The 16,821-nt window shown below is 39.4% G+C and overlaps 1 protein-coding gene across 6 annotated transcripts in view; it reads right to left on the reverse strand.

Moving 5' to 3' along the window:
* The window catches only part of ltbp1 (latent transforming growth factor beta binding protein 1), a 318,864-nt gene that overhangs the window by 277,856 nt on the left and 24,187 nt on the right, over positions 1-16,821 (reverse strand). The gene's annotated exons all lie outside the window — the stretch shown is intronic.

Consider the following 16,821-nt stretch of genomic DNA (forward strand, 5'->3'; position numbering starts at 1 on the left):
AGTAGCACCACTGCTAATGTAGCATCATTTGAAGAGTAAGGAGTGCTTGAAACTCCGCATGTCAACATCTCCGTTCGGTGCCACACCAACAAAATGCAGAAGCAACCATTTCCACATCACCACCGTACGAAAAAAATAGAAGGAGATAACGTCCGCAGGAACCTACCACAGAGCGAAGGACATACACTATTTAATTTCCTATTATGCAGCTCATTTTTATTTGACACCTATTGAAATATCTTGTGTGACATCATGCACAAAAGTGCACTTTATTTGTTTTAAACTATTGCAGTGGCGTTCTGTACAAAAAGTGCACTTTAATTTAGTGTTGTTTTGATATGTCATCTTAGTGACATCATGCACAAAAGTGCACTAATAGCTTGTTTTAAAATGTCTCTGACAATCTTGCACTTTCTGTTTTGGAAATGACATGAATATTTGTGCCACTGCTTAATAACTGTTTAATAAATACAGTTTTGGTAAATTTACTTAGTTGTGATTTTCCTCTCCGCATGAAAATTTAAAATAAGCATATATTAATGAAGTATGAACAAGAATGTTTTAATGTAGACACATAAAATCATCATACTGCTGTGATTATATGCATCATTCAAGGCTAAGGCAAAATATCGAGATATATATTGTGTATCGTGACATGGCCTAAAAATATTGAGATATTAACAAAAGGCCATATCGCCCAGCCCTATAAGGTAGCATATTAATCATCGATTAAAGGAAGTGGGTATTGCTCAGCTATCAGGGCAGGATTTACGGTTACCTCGAAGTCAACACGGGTTCGGATTCAGCCATTTTTCTTTTGCACAGCTTCCAAGATGCCAAATTTTACCAAAACTTTCAAATCAGCTTCCACATTTGGTCTAATAGCATGCGGTACTGATCTAGCCTTAACAAAACCACTGGATTAGTGTCAGGCTTAACACAAAGATGGACTGTGTATGCAATTCATTTCATCACGACAAGCATCTTCATGCTTCTTCAGTGACTTTTGCAGTTGTTTAGAGCTGTCTGACATTTTTCTCACCAGGGCAGAAGCATAGTCTCCTTTGGTGATGTAGACTGGTAGTTAAACAGTTCTGTTGTGGACACAAGGGAAGGTGTCTCAAGAACCTCTGGTAGATTGCATAAGACAGCAATGATGCCTTGGAGCCTGTGTCTAATGGATATATATTAAATGTCCTTCCAAGTGGACTTTGGTCCGAAAGCCATCTGAGGCCTCCCCTACTGTCAGGACTTGTACAGTATTTACTACAGCAATACATGTTCTCACAGTACTCTTCTGAAGTATCACTGCTGCTCCCTTTTGTACGTTTAACGATGTGCAGATTCCGTTTTCCTTTGTAATGTGTGCCTTTCTTTAGTTCACAGTAGTGGTCCTTCCTCACTGTTTTTGTTTTACTTCGGCACGCTCTCTCTACATGACCTTGTCAACCACATTTACAGCAATCCATATCCCAAACCAGCATGAAGATGCCAGATGGCCAGTTTTACCACAGCGAAAACATGCCCCTTGAACATCTTGGTTAGTACTGCTACTTCTGTACAGGCTGTGAACACTCCTTGTATTTATCGTGCAACTGTTGGGCTTCTTTGAAAGCCATTTCCATGGGTACACTTACAGTATGTAAATGGCCCTTTAAAGTGTCAAATCACTATCTGTGAGCAACTTTTTTTGAGCTGCTTCATTTTCAAGCCCACACACAAGCCTGTCCCTATAATGCAGGGGTGTCCAAAGTGTGGCCCGGGGGCCATTTGTGGCCCGCAGCTAATTGTTTAGCGGCCCGCCACACATTCTGGAAATACTATTGTAAAAATAAAAAAGAACATTAAAAAAAGTGGAATGAGGAGAAATCTAACGAGAAAAAGTTGCAATGTTGACACAAAAGCTGCCATGCAGGCTGTTTTTTTTTCTTTTGTCTTTCTTCATTTTTCTTTTTTTGTCATTGCTCAAAAAAAAAAAAAAAAGACAAAAAATCCATGTTATAATGAATTATTTTCAGGGCTTCAAATATTTCACTTTAAAATGTGTTATGTGGTAAATATTGCATATATTGTGTAGTAGCCATATAAAAACATCAAAGTTTTCTTTGAAAAAAGCGCATAAAACAAACAAAATAATAGTTCCAGCATAAAATCGACAGATATATCTGAAGTTGAATCTCGTAACTTAAGTGTTGAAAGTAAAAGAAAAACCTAATAAAAATGTATCACTTTATGAGTGGGGCACCTTTTGCATCCCAAATATATTTATTGATTTTTTATTTATCTTTTCACTGTGATTACCAAAAATATGAAATAATTAACATCAATGGTGTCCTGCATTATTGATCTTTTAGGGCTCTAATTACTAAATACTGCATATTTCAGTTTTACTATAAAAAACTAAGTTTTTTTTGACAGAAAAGCCATAAAAAAAAGGTTTTATTTGTATTACTTTATATCAACTTGAAGTTGATATAGAGATTTACTGTAAGCGTTAAAATATTTAAAAAAAATAATAATATGACTTATTTTTAACCTTTTAATGACTGAGGCCCTTTATGGTCCCCGGGACCCCTAAAGGTTAAATAAATAAAAAATGCATATATTTTGTTATGGTTTGAAAATGAAAAATATCAAAATGGCCCCCACATGCTTTAATTTTTCCATGTGCGGCCCTCAGTGGAAAAAGTTTGGACACCCCTGCTATAATGCATCACTGAGCGTCTTCCAAAATTCACAATGTTTAGGCAATGTGGGTAAGGCTGCCACAAACATGGTAACAGAGTCACCCTCTTCTTCATGTCGTCTGTTAAATGTAAATCTTTCAGCAATTACCAGTGGTTTAGGGGAGTAGTGATTTGTTAACGCGTCAACTATTTCTCTCTATGTTTTATTTCCTGGTCTCCCTGGTTGTATAATGTTTCGAAGCAGAGCCAAAGTCTTAGGGCCCATTAAACTTAGAAAAGTGGGCACAATCATCCTGGCTTCTATTTTGACAACAACAAAATAGTCAAAACGTCCCGTATAATAATAATAATAATGGATTCGATTTATATAGCGCTTTTCTAGACACTCAAAGCGCACTCAAAGCGCACTCAAAGCGCACTCAAAGCGCACTCAAAGCGCACTCAAAGCGCACTCAAAGCGCACTCAAAGCGCTCAAGTGATAAGAGCTCCAATGCTCCTTGCCGTCCTCAAAAGGACAAATTTAAGAATAATTCTGGACATTTTTATTAGTTCCTGGTTATGGCGTTGCTTTGTTGCAGATATTTTCCAGCGGTTACTGACAAGAAGTTGATTTTCTCTTAGCTGTTAATGGCACTTTACGCTCATCCTCCCACAGCTGCGCACGCCGGTACACGCTAAGCTAATTTCAGCATTTAGCTCGCCACTCAGTGAGGCAAGAAATACTTAAAAAGGTGAAAAAAAGAAAAAGGTATTTGTCCTCACTGCCACTTAGTATATCTGTGTAACAGAAGACAGAAACACATCAGTTGTTTAACACATGTTTGACATGACTACACTTCCTGCTTTATAGACCCCACCTGCACCACACACACACACACACACACACACACACGTACACGCACGCACACACACACACACACACACACACGCACACGCACACGCACACGCACACACACACACACACACACACACACACACGCACACACAAACTGACACACACACTGCTTTGCAATTCTGCATGCTAAATAAGACAAAATACATAAAAGCCAGTGAAGGGCATGCTACTTGGAAAATGTAGTAAGCTTGCTATAGCAACACTATATATATAAATTTATATACATCAACTTAATGTACAACTTTCCACCAAACAAATAGGCAGAGAAAACGTGTTTTCTTAACTTGCAAAATTTTAGAACTATTACAAAATGAGGGGGAAGAAACTGGAAACAAATTAAATAAAACTCAGTGAAACAATAACAATAATATTGAATAAACACCAAAATATATACTCTCTATTGGAGTGGAGACTTTTCAGCACAGGATAAGCGACTGTTTCAACAGAAATCACAGTGGCAAAATGTCAATAACCTAGCCAAAGGAAAAGAGGAAAACATTTACTTCACAAAACAGACATTAACCAACTCCATCTTTACATGAACAGAAACCAATAAAAGTGAACACATTCTTGTGCCAGGACCAGAACCCTATGTAACTTTTATACCAGTGACTGTTAACTAAGCAGCATAAGGTAGTCTGCATTTGCATTTTCCTATCGCCCCTTGCCCTCTAGAGCCGTGTTTTTCAACCTTTTTTGAGCCAAGGCGCATTTTTTTCATTGAAAAAATCCGGAGGCACACCACCAGCAGAAATAATTAAAAAATTAAACTCAGTAGACAGTAAAAAGTCGTTGTCGCAATAGTTGGATATGACTTTAAACCATAACCAACCATGCATCAATATAGCACTTTAGTTTTTTAGTCACGACCTGTCACATCACGCCGTGACTTATTTTGAGCTTTTTGCTGTTTTCCCGTGTGTAGTGTTTTAGTTCTTGTCTTGCGCTCCTATTTTGGTGGCTTTTCCTGTTGCAGTTTCATGTCTTCCTTTGAGCGCTATTCCACGCACCAGCTTTGTTTTAGCAATCAGCCGCCTCTGCTCCACACGCTGTAAGTTTTTGCTGTCGTCCAGCATTCTGTTTTTGTTTACTTTGTAGCCAGTTCAGTTTTAGTTCCATTCTACATAGCCATCCCTAAGCTTCAATGCCCTTTCTTAGGGGCACTCACCTTTTGTTTATTTTTGGTTTAAGCATTAGATACCTTTTTACCTGCACACTGCCTCCCGCTGTCGCCTGCATATTGTGATCACGACAAACCATAGTCGTCTCACACGACGTGTTCCCGACATCTACAAAGCAATTAGCTACCGGCTTCCACCTACTGATATGGAAGAGTATTACATAGTTACTCTGCCGAGGTCTAGACAGCACCGACACTCAACAACGGCACATTATTTGCAGATTACAATTACTGTTTTGCAAAAAATATTTTTAACCCAAATAGGTGAAACTGCATAATCTCCCAAGGCACACCAGACTGTCTCTCACGGCACACTAGTGTGCCCCGGCACAGTGGTTGAAAAACACTGCTCTACAGGTCTATCGATGCATTCTGGCAGAACCATAGTTAGTTATTTAAACAAGAAGCCACTCTGCGGGCAATGTTTTCATTTTGCTTCCTGGTTTTAAAATGTCATGACCTGCCCTATCTTGCCTCTGATTGGCCCTGAATTTAGTCAATCGTGACTCACCTTACATAAACCAGCCAACCGTCATGGATTTTCTCATCCGTAAACCAACCAATCATCATGGAGTTTCTCCGTATTGTTTTTTTCATTAAGTGTAGCAGATATTCCATCCATGCATCCGTTTTTTACTGCGTGTCCCTCTCGGAGCCTATCCCCACTGCACTCCAGCAGAATGCAGGGTATACCTTCAGCGAACTAAAAAATTGGGTTCTGTTGTACTCGCACTGCGAGACTGTTTCTAAAATGCCAAGAAAAAAACGCCATAAATAGGAGTATGCTAACATGAATGTGCAGTGAATGAGTGTCTCGATAGTGAAAGCCTCGTAGTACACGGAAAAAGCTCCTTTAATAAGAACTGGTCAGCACCACTTTTCAATTCTTAGTAGGTCACACGCAACACACCCACCAAAGTACACACAATTTTATAGTTTAGCACATGGTATCTGGATGTTAGGCCTGAAGTATCTTACTCTGAAATAATGAAGAAGTATGAAAAGATCGACTTCATGTTTGTTTACAATGAGCTCAGGGGAAGTTTACAACAGGTCGTTTACAGCAAGGCACGTAGGAGAAAAGGAGCGCTTGATCTGTCCACCCTAACCCACCTACAGCATAGTACGGGACCATTTGGACCATTTGGCTACTTATTTCTTTTTGCATTATTATTTTATTTTATTTTTTAATTTTTTTTATAAACCTTTATTTATAAACTGAAAAATTTACAAACAGCTGAGAAACAATAATCAAAATAAGTATGGTGCCAGTATGGTGCCAGTATGCTGGGTTTTTTTTCAATAAAATACTGGAAAGGATAGAAATGTATTTTGTCTCTTTTATCCGATTATTAATCGAAGTAATAATCGACAGATTAATCGATTATCAAATTAGTTGTTAGTTGCAGCCCTAATATATATATACAGTATGTATATATATATATATATATATATATATATATATATATATATATATATATATATATATATATATATATATATATATATAAATAATCCGTTCATGAATGAGTATATCCGTTCGGCCACCATGTTCAATGGAGAAGTCTGATCTACAAAATTTGCAGGCAGCATTAACCTTCCCCTTTGAGCTGTCCTGGATGAACTGAAATTATTTTTTCCAATCATTTTGGAACTTGCAAGCGTACTTCTTCTTACTCGTCGTCGCCATGTCTCTTCTTCGTTCTTCTGCTTCGTCTCTCTTATGTTTTTGGACATTACTACTTGCCGTAGTTTTGAAGCAATGCATGATGGGAATCCGGGTGTTGTGTGTCAGTGTATTAACGTATGGAATAGACACATGCTGAGAAATAGCTCCGTGCCTGCCTACTTTATGGGTTATAGATAAACCTATGGATAATGGAGACATCTCTCCTTTTCAGGTGAGAGAGGACGCTAAAGGCAGTGCCTTTAAGGCACGCCCCCAATATTGTTGTCCGGGTGGAAATCGGGAGAAATTCGGGAGAATGGTTGCCCTGGGAGATTTTCGGGAGGGGCACTGAAATTTGGGAGTCTCCCGGGAAAATCGGGAGGGTTGGCAAGTATGACATAGGGGAGTACTGTCCCGTGAAGGGCTGACTAATTGGTCTGGTATTTTACCCTGTACCGTTGCATCCCAAGTCAAATAAGGTGCTAAAAGCCGTAAGAGAGCGGGATAAAAAGCTTCAAACACAATTGAAAGTTAGCGCCCTCTCGGCATCTGCGTAAAGGTTGCAAATCGCTCCTTAAATCATGGGTCAAATATAATGAAGTATGATGTCAAAACAATAACTACGATGACATAAAAAAATAGCTCTGATGACAGATAAAACTTTTAAAAAGCTCTCCCATCAGGCACGATAACCCGCGCTGTGCTGTCGGGGTTTTAGGGTGAGCAAATGAAACGCTCCTTTTTGCCTACGTGCCTTGCTGTGAACGGCCTAAAGTAACTTCCCTGGAGCTTGTTGTAAACAAACTGGGTGTGGATTGTAAGGGACTTCTTAACTGTTTTGGAGATTTTGCATGCAATTTGACCAAAATATTGTACAAACATTCTTCAAGAAGAAAAAAACCCATCAAGTTTCAAAACACATCAGACATTATCAGCCACCTGAAACGCCAGCATCGCCTGCTGCTAAAGAAGCGGCTCCAAAACTGATTGCCACGGTGTTTGAAAAGTCAAAAGGTTTTCCAGAGATGACATGAGGGCTAAAGCGATCTGATGGCGCTGAATGACCAGCACTTTACCATAATTTAAGATTTATATCAGCTTTAGCCAGGACAAATCTAAAAAGAAGATATAGAGGAGTCTGATTACTTGCTACATGTAGCTAGTAGGCCTGGTCCGATATTCGATGAGTCAACTAACCGACGATAATTGAAAATGAAGTCGTGAGTTTTCCAGCGTCGATAAATGGCCATGTGCATGCTTCAAGAGCATAAACGCTTTTTGTCACTTTCAGAAACTACACTCTTTTTGTACCATAGCGGAATGAAAAGAAGGGGTGAATCCTCTTGTCCTTTGTTAAGTGTCTTTGACTCTCTGTGCAACAAGTTAGCCTGTGACTAAAATATGTAGTAATGAACTTGGACGAAATGATCACAAAACCAGATCCCGCACCAGTGTGGGAATGTTTCAGTTCAAACCTTTGGAACAAGATGAGCCCATCAACACTGAGGAGCAAGTTTGCCAACTGTGGAAACAAACAAACCTGCACGCCCACTTGAAACACAACCACCCAACAGTACACACTCCCTTCGCGTTAGGTGAACAAGTGGAAATGCAAATGAAACAGTAAAAAAGGCTGTGCGCTCACAGAAAGTGGTACTCCGGCTTCCTCCCACCTCCAAAGACATGCACCTGGGGATAGGTTGATTGGCAACACTAAATTGGCCCTCGTGTGTGAATGTGAGTGTGAATTTTGTATATCTGTGTTGGCCCTGCGGTGAGGCGGCGACTTGTCCAGGGTGTACCCCGCCTTCCCCCCAAATGCAGCTGGAATAGGCTCCAGCCACCCCTGCGACCCCGAGAGGGACAAGCGGTAGAAAACGGATGGATGGATGAAAACTAGAGATCTTATATTATCGGCCGATAAATACTTTAAAACAGTGGTCCCCAACCACCGGACCGATTGGTATTGGGCCGCACAAGAAATTTTTAAAAAAATATATACATATATATATATATTTTTATTTATTTGTTTTTTTTTTTAAATTAAATTAACATAAAAAACACAATATATACATTATATATCAATATAGATCAATACAGTCTGCAGGGATACAGTCCGTAAGCACACATGATTGTATTTCTTTATGAAAAAAAATAAATAAATAAAAAATAAATAAATATCTCCCCCCCCCCCCCCCCCCCCCGGTCCGTGGGACAAATTTTCAAGCGTCCGCAGCTACAAAAAGGTTGGGGACCACTACTTTAAAATGTAATATCAGAAATTATCGGTATCGGTATTTATTATCAGTATCGTTTTTTTGTTTTTATTAAATCAACATAAAAAACAAAAGATACACTTACAATTAGTGCACCAACCCAAAAAACCTCCCTTCCCCATTTACACTCATTCACACTTGTCAAAACGTGGACCTTCGGGTGTTGTGTTTTCCCGGAATGCAAAGGAAAGTTGGCGCGGGCAAGGCGTGAAGATAAGTACATGTTTATTTTTACACTAACAAAAAGAACAAACGAAAAGCGCGCACAAGGGCGGAAGTACAAACTTGACCAATGAAACCAAAAACTTGCACAAAGGCAGAGACTATGAACATGAAAACGAAAACAACACTTACTGTGGCGTGAAACAGCATGAAAACTATGGCATGGAACTATGGCTTGAAATGAAAGGTAGCAGAGGTAGAAAGGATAATGTCACCAGGCCGACTGCCTGGCAACAACAAGCTTAAATACTGGTGACATGATTAGTGAAAACAGGTGCGTGACTCAAAATGTGAAAACGTGAGACATGTGCGTGACATGAGGATGTGAACCAGGTGAAACTAATGGTTGCTATGGTGACAAAGCAAGGGAGTGAAAACAGGAACTAAAAAGTGTCCAAAAACCAAGCAAAACATAACTAAACAAAACATGATCACAGACATGACAACACTCATTCACACAAAAGGGTTGTTTCTTTCTGTTATTAATATTCTGGTTCCTACATTATATATCAACATATAACAAAACAGTCGGCAAGGGATACAGTCCGTAAGCACACATGATTGTGCGTGCTGCTGGTCCACTAATAGTACTAACCATTAACAGTTAATTTTACTCATTTTCATTAATTACTAGTTTCTATGTAACTGTTTTTATATTGTTTTACTTTCTTTTTTATTCAAGAAAATGTTTTTAATTTATTTGTCTTATTTAATTTTTTTTTTTTTTTTTTAAAAGGACCTTGTCTTCACCATACCTGGTTGTCCAAATTAGGCATAATAATGTGTTAATTCCACGACTGTATATATCGGTATCAGTTGATATCAGTATCGGTTGATATCGGTATCGGTAATTAAAGAGTTGGACAATATTGGAATATCGGATATCGGCAAAAAGCCATCATCGGACATCCCTAATGAAAACCTAGCATTTCTAAAAGTGCTGCAAATGTCTGACATACTTTTGTCATGTTGTCATGTCATGTTGGTGTTTCCTCGCTTGGAATCTTTGGAATCTTGGTATTTTTTTGCATATGACCTGTTGTAATACATCTGTTTATACTGTAGTGTTTATATTGTTACTCTGCACTTTTTGTTAACCAAGATCCTAACTTGATTGTCAGTTAAGTAATGTACAATTCTACCTCTCCCAACATGTTCAATATTAAAGTGCAACTTTGTTTGTCGATACTTTATTTAGCCATTTTATTTATTGTTTTGGTTGCGTATATTATAACCCACCCACTCTTTAACATATTGTTTTGCTTTTGGTTGTGGTTTTTATTTCAGGGCCACATTTTGCTAACAAATTATATTTTATTGATATGTGTTTGTTTTATTTAATTTGATCTCTCTGACACAAATATCTGGCCATGATTTCAGATGACATCAAGGAATGTCCCCGACTGGTCATTGTCCAGATGTTTGCGTAGGGCTTCCTGTGCCTGTATAAACAAAGACACTTCCTCCACCCCTTTAAGTCCTTAAGCGGTTACTGTTCAGCTCATATGAGCACTCCAACATGACACTACACTTAATACCGAACATGATAGCTCTTAGCGTTGCCAGATGGGATATGACAAATTACCGTACCAGAATCTTAAAATTGTACTTTGATGAAAATTACTCAGGACCACTTACGACAGAAAAACGTTAACACGGACCATCTAATATAGCTTTTAATGCGGTTTTACCTTTAATAAATAATAGCACTGTTGCATGTGTTAGAGTGTCCGCCCTGAGATCGGTAGGTTGGAGTTCAAATCCCAGCCGAGTCATACCAAAGACTATAAAAATGGGACCCATAACCTCCCTGCTTGGCACTCAGCAAGACGGGTTGGAGTTGGGGGTTAAGTCACCAAAATGATTACCGGGCGCGGCGCCGCTGCTGCCCACTGCTCCCCAAGGGGATGGGTCAAATGCAGAGGACAAATTTCACCACATCTAGTGTGTGTGTGACAATCATTGGTATCTTTAATCTTTAATGAAGATGCATTCTGTTTGAGTTTCTTCATAGCCATGTATTAAAGATAGATAGATAGATAGATAGATAGATAGATAGATAGATAGATAGATAGATAGATAGATAGATAGATAGATAGATAGATAGATAGATAGATAGATAGATAGATAGATAGATAGATAGATAGATAGATAGATAGATAGATAGATAGTACTTTATTGATTCCTTCAGGAGAGTTCCCTCAGGAAAAGGGTTCAAATCATGCTACATTATGGAATGTTTTGAATTATTAGTCGTACAGAGGGTGAAATTAGCATACAGATACGATAATCACTACATCTGACAACGCTGCTACCAGTTATTACCTAATGTGACACTTCCACTTAATCCCTCGGACCAACCAACCAACATCATGCAATTAGTAAAAACACTCAATCAAAATGAATGACATGTAAGAATATTAAGAGTATTTATTACATTTCTTTTAGGAGTGTCTTGATCCAATAATAATGTCGGACATTTGTCCGATCAGCAAAAAATTAAGGATTCCATGGTCTTGCATGTAAAATGTGTGATATATTCTCCTATTCAAGCAGTCCTGCAGCGTATTTATTTGGGAAAAGTTGGTCTTTTCTTGTATTTTAGTCAAGTCATTTACAAAAAGTAAACATGCTTGACATAAGTAGTAAGTGTCCTTAACTCAACAATGTTGCAGTCTAAAACAATAATATAATATAAACAATTAACAACAATTAATAAGTATAGTTACATATTACTTACAAAGTCTCCCAGGCAAAAGAGTTTAAGAAAGTATGCAGTAACAAGTATGTCTGAATCATTCAACTTACTGTGTAATGATCTTAACTTAATGAATTATAGGTGTCACCGAAAAACAATTACTACTCCACTTCAAATTAAAGACAGCAGGGTTTCCAGGACTTGTAGTTGATATTGGCACCCTGCCACGGCAAAATAAAAGCCGCCACATTTTGAAAATGTGTTTTTTTTCTGTGAAAACAAATTCAGGTGACATAATTTATATGTGCGCATGCACCGACCTGCGCAAGCTGCCTGTAAGCATCGCTCTTGTTCATATCTAACTTTTTTATTTTATTTACTCTCTTTATTTTTATTTGTTATTGTTGTATTTTTGGTTGGCACCTTATTTAAACTGTGCCCTCTCCATCTGTGCTTTTGGAGAGAAATGTGGAGAGTTTTACAAATGGATCCCGCTCATTCATTCTCACCACCATTGCGCAGCAACCCAGTATTTGGACCCTCTGTTCGCCCTGAAGCCGACCGACAACTTCTACAACACTAGTTATCCTTGTGGACATATGGAAATCAGTGTGGCCGAGAAAACAGACACTTAAAGAGAGGAGTTTTAAGCCGTTTCACCCCACTCTCATCATAGGTAACATGAGGTCACTGGGGTTCAAGATGGAGAGGCTAAAGGTGTTAGAAAGGAGTCAGCGGGAGTAATCAGGAGTGCTGCCTGATGTGATTTACTGAGACAAGGCTACATCAGGACGCTCCCGACACCAATGTCTCCCTGAACGGCTTTCACACTGTCAGGGCCGATCCGGATGCCACCGAGTGCGGTAAGAAGAAAGGCGGTGAGTTCGCTGTTCTCATCAACAACCGATGGTGTCATCCCGGTCATGTAACGATTAAACTGTGATGAAACATCTGGTTGACTGGTGCAGAACCAACAACCTGGTGCTGAATGTCAACAAGACCAAGGAGATCATCGTTGACTTCAGGAAGCACCAGTCCAGCCACGCTCCACTCTATATCAAAGGCACAGCGGTGGAGATAGTAAGCAGCACCAAGTTCCTGGGGGTGCAGATAACTGACAATATAACCTGGTCCCTACACACTGGAGCTCTTGTAAAAAAAGCTCAGCAGCGCATGCACTTTTTGCGTCGGATGAAAAGAGCACAGCTCCCTCCCCCCATTCTCACCACATTCTACAGAGGCACTATAGAGAGCCTACTGACCAACAGCATCTCTGTCTGGACTGGAGCCTGCAATGCCTCAGACTGGAAGTCTCTCCAGAGAGTGGTGAGGACGGCGTAAAAGATCATCAGGACTCCTCTTCCTCCTATCGAGGAGATCGCAAAAAGCCGCTGCCTGAGCAGGGCTCAGAAAATCTGCAAAGACTCCTCCCACCCCCACCAAGGACTGTTTTCACTGCTGGACTCTAAAAAGAGGTTTCGCAGCCTCCGAAGCAGAACCTCCAGGTTCTGTAACAGCTTCTTCCCTCAGGCCGTAAGACTCTTGAACGCATCATAATTATCCCCTCAACTCCCCCCAAAAGGGATTAACTAGCTGGAATAAAAAAGACAATATAACATATATCCATAAACGTGGATGCATGTGAAAAAGTGCAATATATTTATCTGTACAGTAATCTATTTATTTATTTATATATATTTATTTATTTTATATATATATATATATTATTTATATATATATATATATATATATATATATATATATATATATATATATATATATATATTTATTTATATATGCACCTTATTGCTTTTTTATCCTGCACTACCATGAGCTTATGTAACGAAATTTCATTCTTATCTGTGCTGTAAAGTTCACATTTGAATGACAATAAAAAGGAAGTCTAAGTCTGAGCTAAGTCTAAGTCTAAACAACGTGTTTGTTGCCCACACATTGAATTGCTAACTGTGGGACTACGGTCATATTATTTACCCAGGTAGATACTGTATCTCACGTAATTGACGAGTGTGACGTCATACACGCCGTTGTATCCAGACTACAGACTACGGCTGGGTGATATGGACCAAAACTGATATCCCGGTATTTTTAGGCCGTATCGCGATATACGATATATATCAATATTTTAAACAAAACGTGCAGCGTTTAGTTTAAACTCAACACCATATTACTGTTACTACCAATAATCTGAAAATTTCTTTTAGAAAATAATTAATTATAGTTATTCGTTATTCAACCAAAAAAGTAATTTAATTACTAATAAAATTACTCTTTAATAAATGTAATTAATAATTGGGGAAAGTAATTCATGTGTTACTTAAAAAAAACTTTAAATATGCAGTTGAGAAAAAATTTTAAGAGCAGCGCGTTCATGCGTGTGTGTGCCTTTAAAAGGCGGTGTCTGTTGCCAAACAAATGTGACTTCAGTGAGGGTTTCAACTGAACTGTTTTTTGTTAGCTTCAGCAGTTGGCAGTAGCAGTTTGTCAGCTCTGACGGCTGTTCTGTTGAATCTTTTCACCGACTTGGGTAACTCTATGGTTAATAAAGAGGAGCCTCCGGTCGGGTGTCTGCAATGTGCGATAGCAACGCTTTCCGTGCACCGAACCTTTCCTCAGCTACGTTGCCTGCCGTACGTTGCCTGCCTCGGCTACGTTGCTACACCACACTGGCTGCAAACGGCCGTAACAAAGGCACACCCGATGATGGCGGTATTGTCTTAAATATATGTATCTCTTTTTTATCTCTCAAAGCCTCTGCCCCCCCAGCTCTGTGGAGTCCTTCAACAGAGTCCTCTTGCTGTTAAAAGCGTCATGCATCGTTGCTGTACAAAGACTACAGACTGGTGTCATCACAATATTTGATTTTTGTCTTGTTGTCATATGTACTCTGACACATTTATGTACAAAATAAACAAGAGAGGAGACAAAGAAGTAATTGTCCTGACAAAGTATCATTGACCCTGACTTTCTGTTTCTTGAAAATTAAAGTACAAACAATGTCAAAATAATACTTGGGCTGTACTTGGGCTGGAGTGTGTGCCACTTTTGTCGTCGTCTTCCGTAAAATCTTGCAATATTCCGCCCGTCTTGATTACCTCTCGAGGAAATCTGAAGAACCGTTTATCTTTTTCGCGATTTGGAATTGTTTGTACAGACGGAAACAATGCAAGCTTTGGGCATTTTTCTTCGAGAAAGGCAAAATGGTGTCTAGTACCCATTGAGAACAGACGCTAGAATCACCACCACGTATATTCAATGAGCCAGGCGTGAGCCGGATGTGACGTCATGTACTGTAAATCCAAGCAATTTGATAATTTCTGTGTTTAGAGCCACCGTACTTAATAATACCCTGAAATGGACTGCATTGTTTTTAATAATGCAAGACAGAGAAATGACAAACAATTACTTCTTGTCATGAAATGTAGTATAGTAATTATGATGTTTAGTATTTAAAACATTTTTATGCTATAGATCAGGGGCCAAAGTTGAGATGTACAGTATGTAGTTGAGTGAACTGAATGTAGAAAAGTGCGGTGCCTCACGCCAACTTCATGGCTGACGTACGCACATTTCTACAGGCTGTGGATACTTTGGCGACACACTTGGCTGATGCTGGGTTACTGTTTAATTAAAATAAATAATTACTCCTCAGAATGATTTATGTGCACATCAGAAATGTATTAACAAATTAACACACCCTTGGGTGTGATTTAGGAATGTAACGATACAAACATTTCATATCACGGTTATTGTGACCAAAATTATCACGTTATCATTATTATTGCAGTATTGTTGAATGTGCTAAAGAGTACCTATGGCCATCCATCCATTTTTCCACAGCTCGTCCCTTTCAGGGTCGCGGGGGGCTGGAGCCTATCCCAGCTGTACTTGGGCGGAAGGCAGCGTACACAAGTCGCCACCTACACACACTAAAATCTTTCAACCAAGTTTGTTTTTTTAATAACTGAAATGAATAAACACGCAATATACTTTTTTGGCATAGGAAACATTAAATACTGTTCTGGCATTGTAAAAGCCGTATTATTTTTATTTGTATATATTATAATCTACCATTTTAATTCGTAAATTTTTAGAATGTTTTTTTAATAAATGCAAATTGGGTGATCACTTCGCTTCACTTCTGGTTTATGTGACATCATGCGACTTCACTTCCTGTGGGAGACACGCGCGTCTGTTGGATCGATCACTTTTTGCCAGAACAGCACAGAGTTAGTTTAATGTGAATACTGTATCTTAGTTGTTTAGACAGTAATGTGTTTATACGAGTTTAGATAGTGGTATGATGTTTCTTGATGGGGAAAGACGTTAATGTCTCTTGTTTTGTTTGGGACGGCGTGGCGCGGTTGGGAGAGTGGCCATGCCAGCAACCTAAGGGTTTCTGGTTCGATCCCCAGCCTCTAACAACTTAGTCACGTCTGTTGTGTCCTTGAGCAAGACACTTCAATCAATCTATCAAACTTTACTTATATAGCTCTAAATCACGAGTGTTGCAAAGGGCTGCACAAGCCACAACGACATCCTCGACTCAGATCCCACATCTTCACCCTTGCTCCTGATGGGTCGTGGTTAGCGCCTTGCATGGCAGCTCCCGCCATCAGTGTGTGATCGTGTGTGTGAATGGGTGAATGTGGAAATAGTGTCAAGGCGCTTTGAGTACCTTGGGAAGGTAGAAAAGCGCTATACACGTATAACCCATTTACCATTTCATGATATTCCCTCTGGGTAATCCGGCTTCCTCCCACCTCCAAAGACATGCACCTGGGGATAGGTTGATTGGCAACACTAAATTGGCCTTAGTGTGTGAATGTGAGTGTGAATGTTGTCTGTCTATCTGTGTTGGCCCTGCGATGAGGTGGCGACTTGTCCAGGGTGCACCCCGCCTTCCGCCCGAATGCAGCTAATATTGGCTCCAGCATCCCCCGCTACCCCGAACGGGATAAGCGGTAGAAAATGGATGGATGTTAGCATTTAAGCTAACCAGCAAGCTAACACCAGTCGGTCCATAATTCTGTCAAAGTGTGGGTATCATCCATCCATCCATCCATTTTCTACCGCTTATTCCCTTCGGAGTCGCGTGTGGCGCTGGAGCCTATCTCCCAATTAAGTTTTTTCCAAAATTTTAATTTCATATATGCCGCCACTATCCCCTTCCTC

Source organism: Entelurus aequoreus, linkage group LG09, assembly GCF_033978785.1.
Source record: "Entelurus aequoreus isolate RoL-2023_Sb linkage group LG09, RoL_Eaeq_v1.1, whole genome shotgun sequence".
Lineage (NCBI taxonomy): Eukaryota > Metazoa > Chordata > Actinopteri > Syngnathiformes > Syngnathidae > Entelurus > Entelurus aequoreus.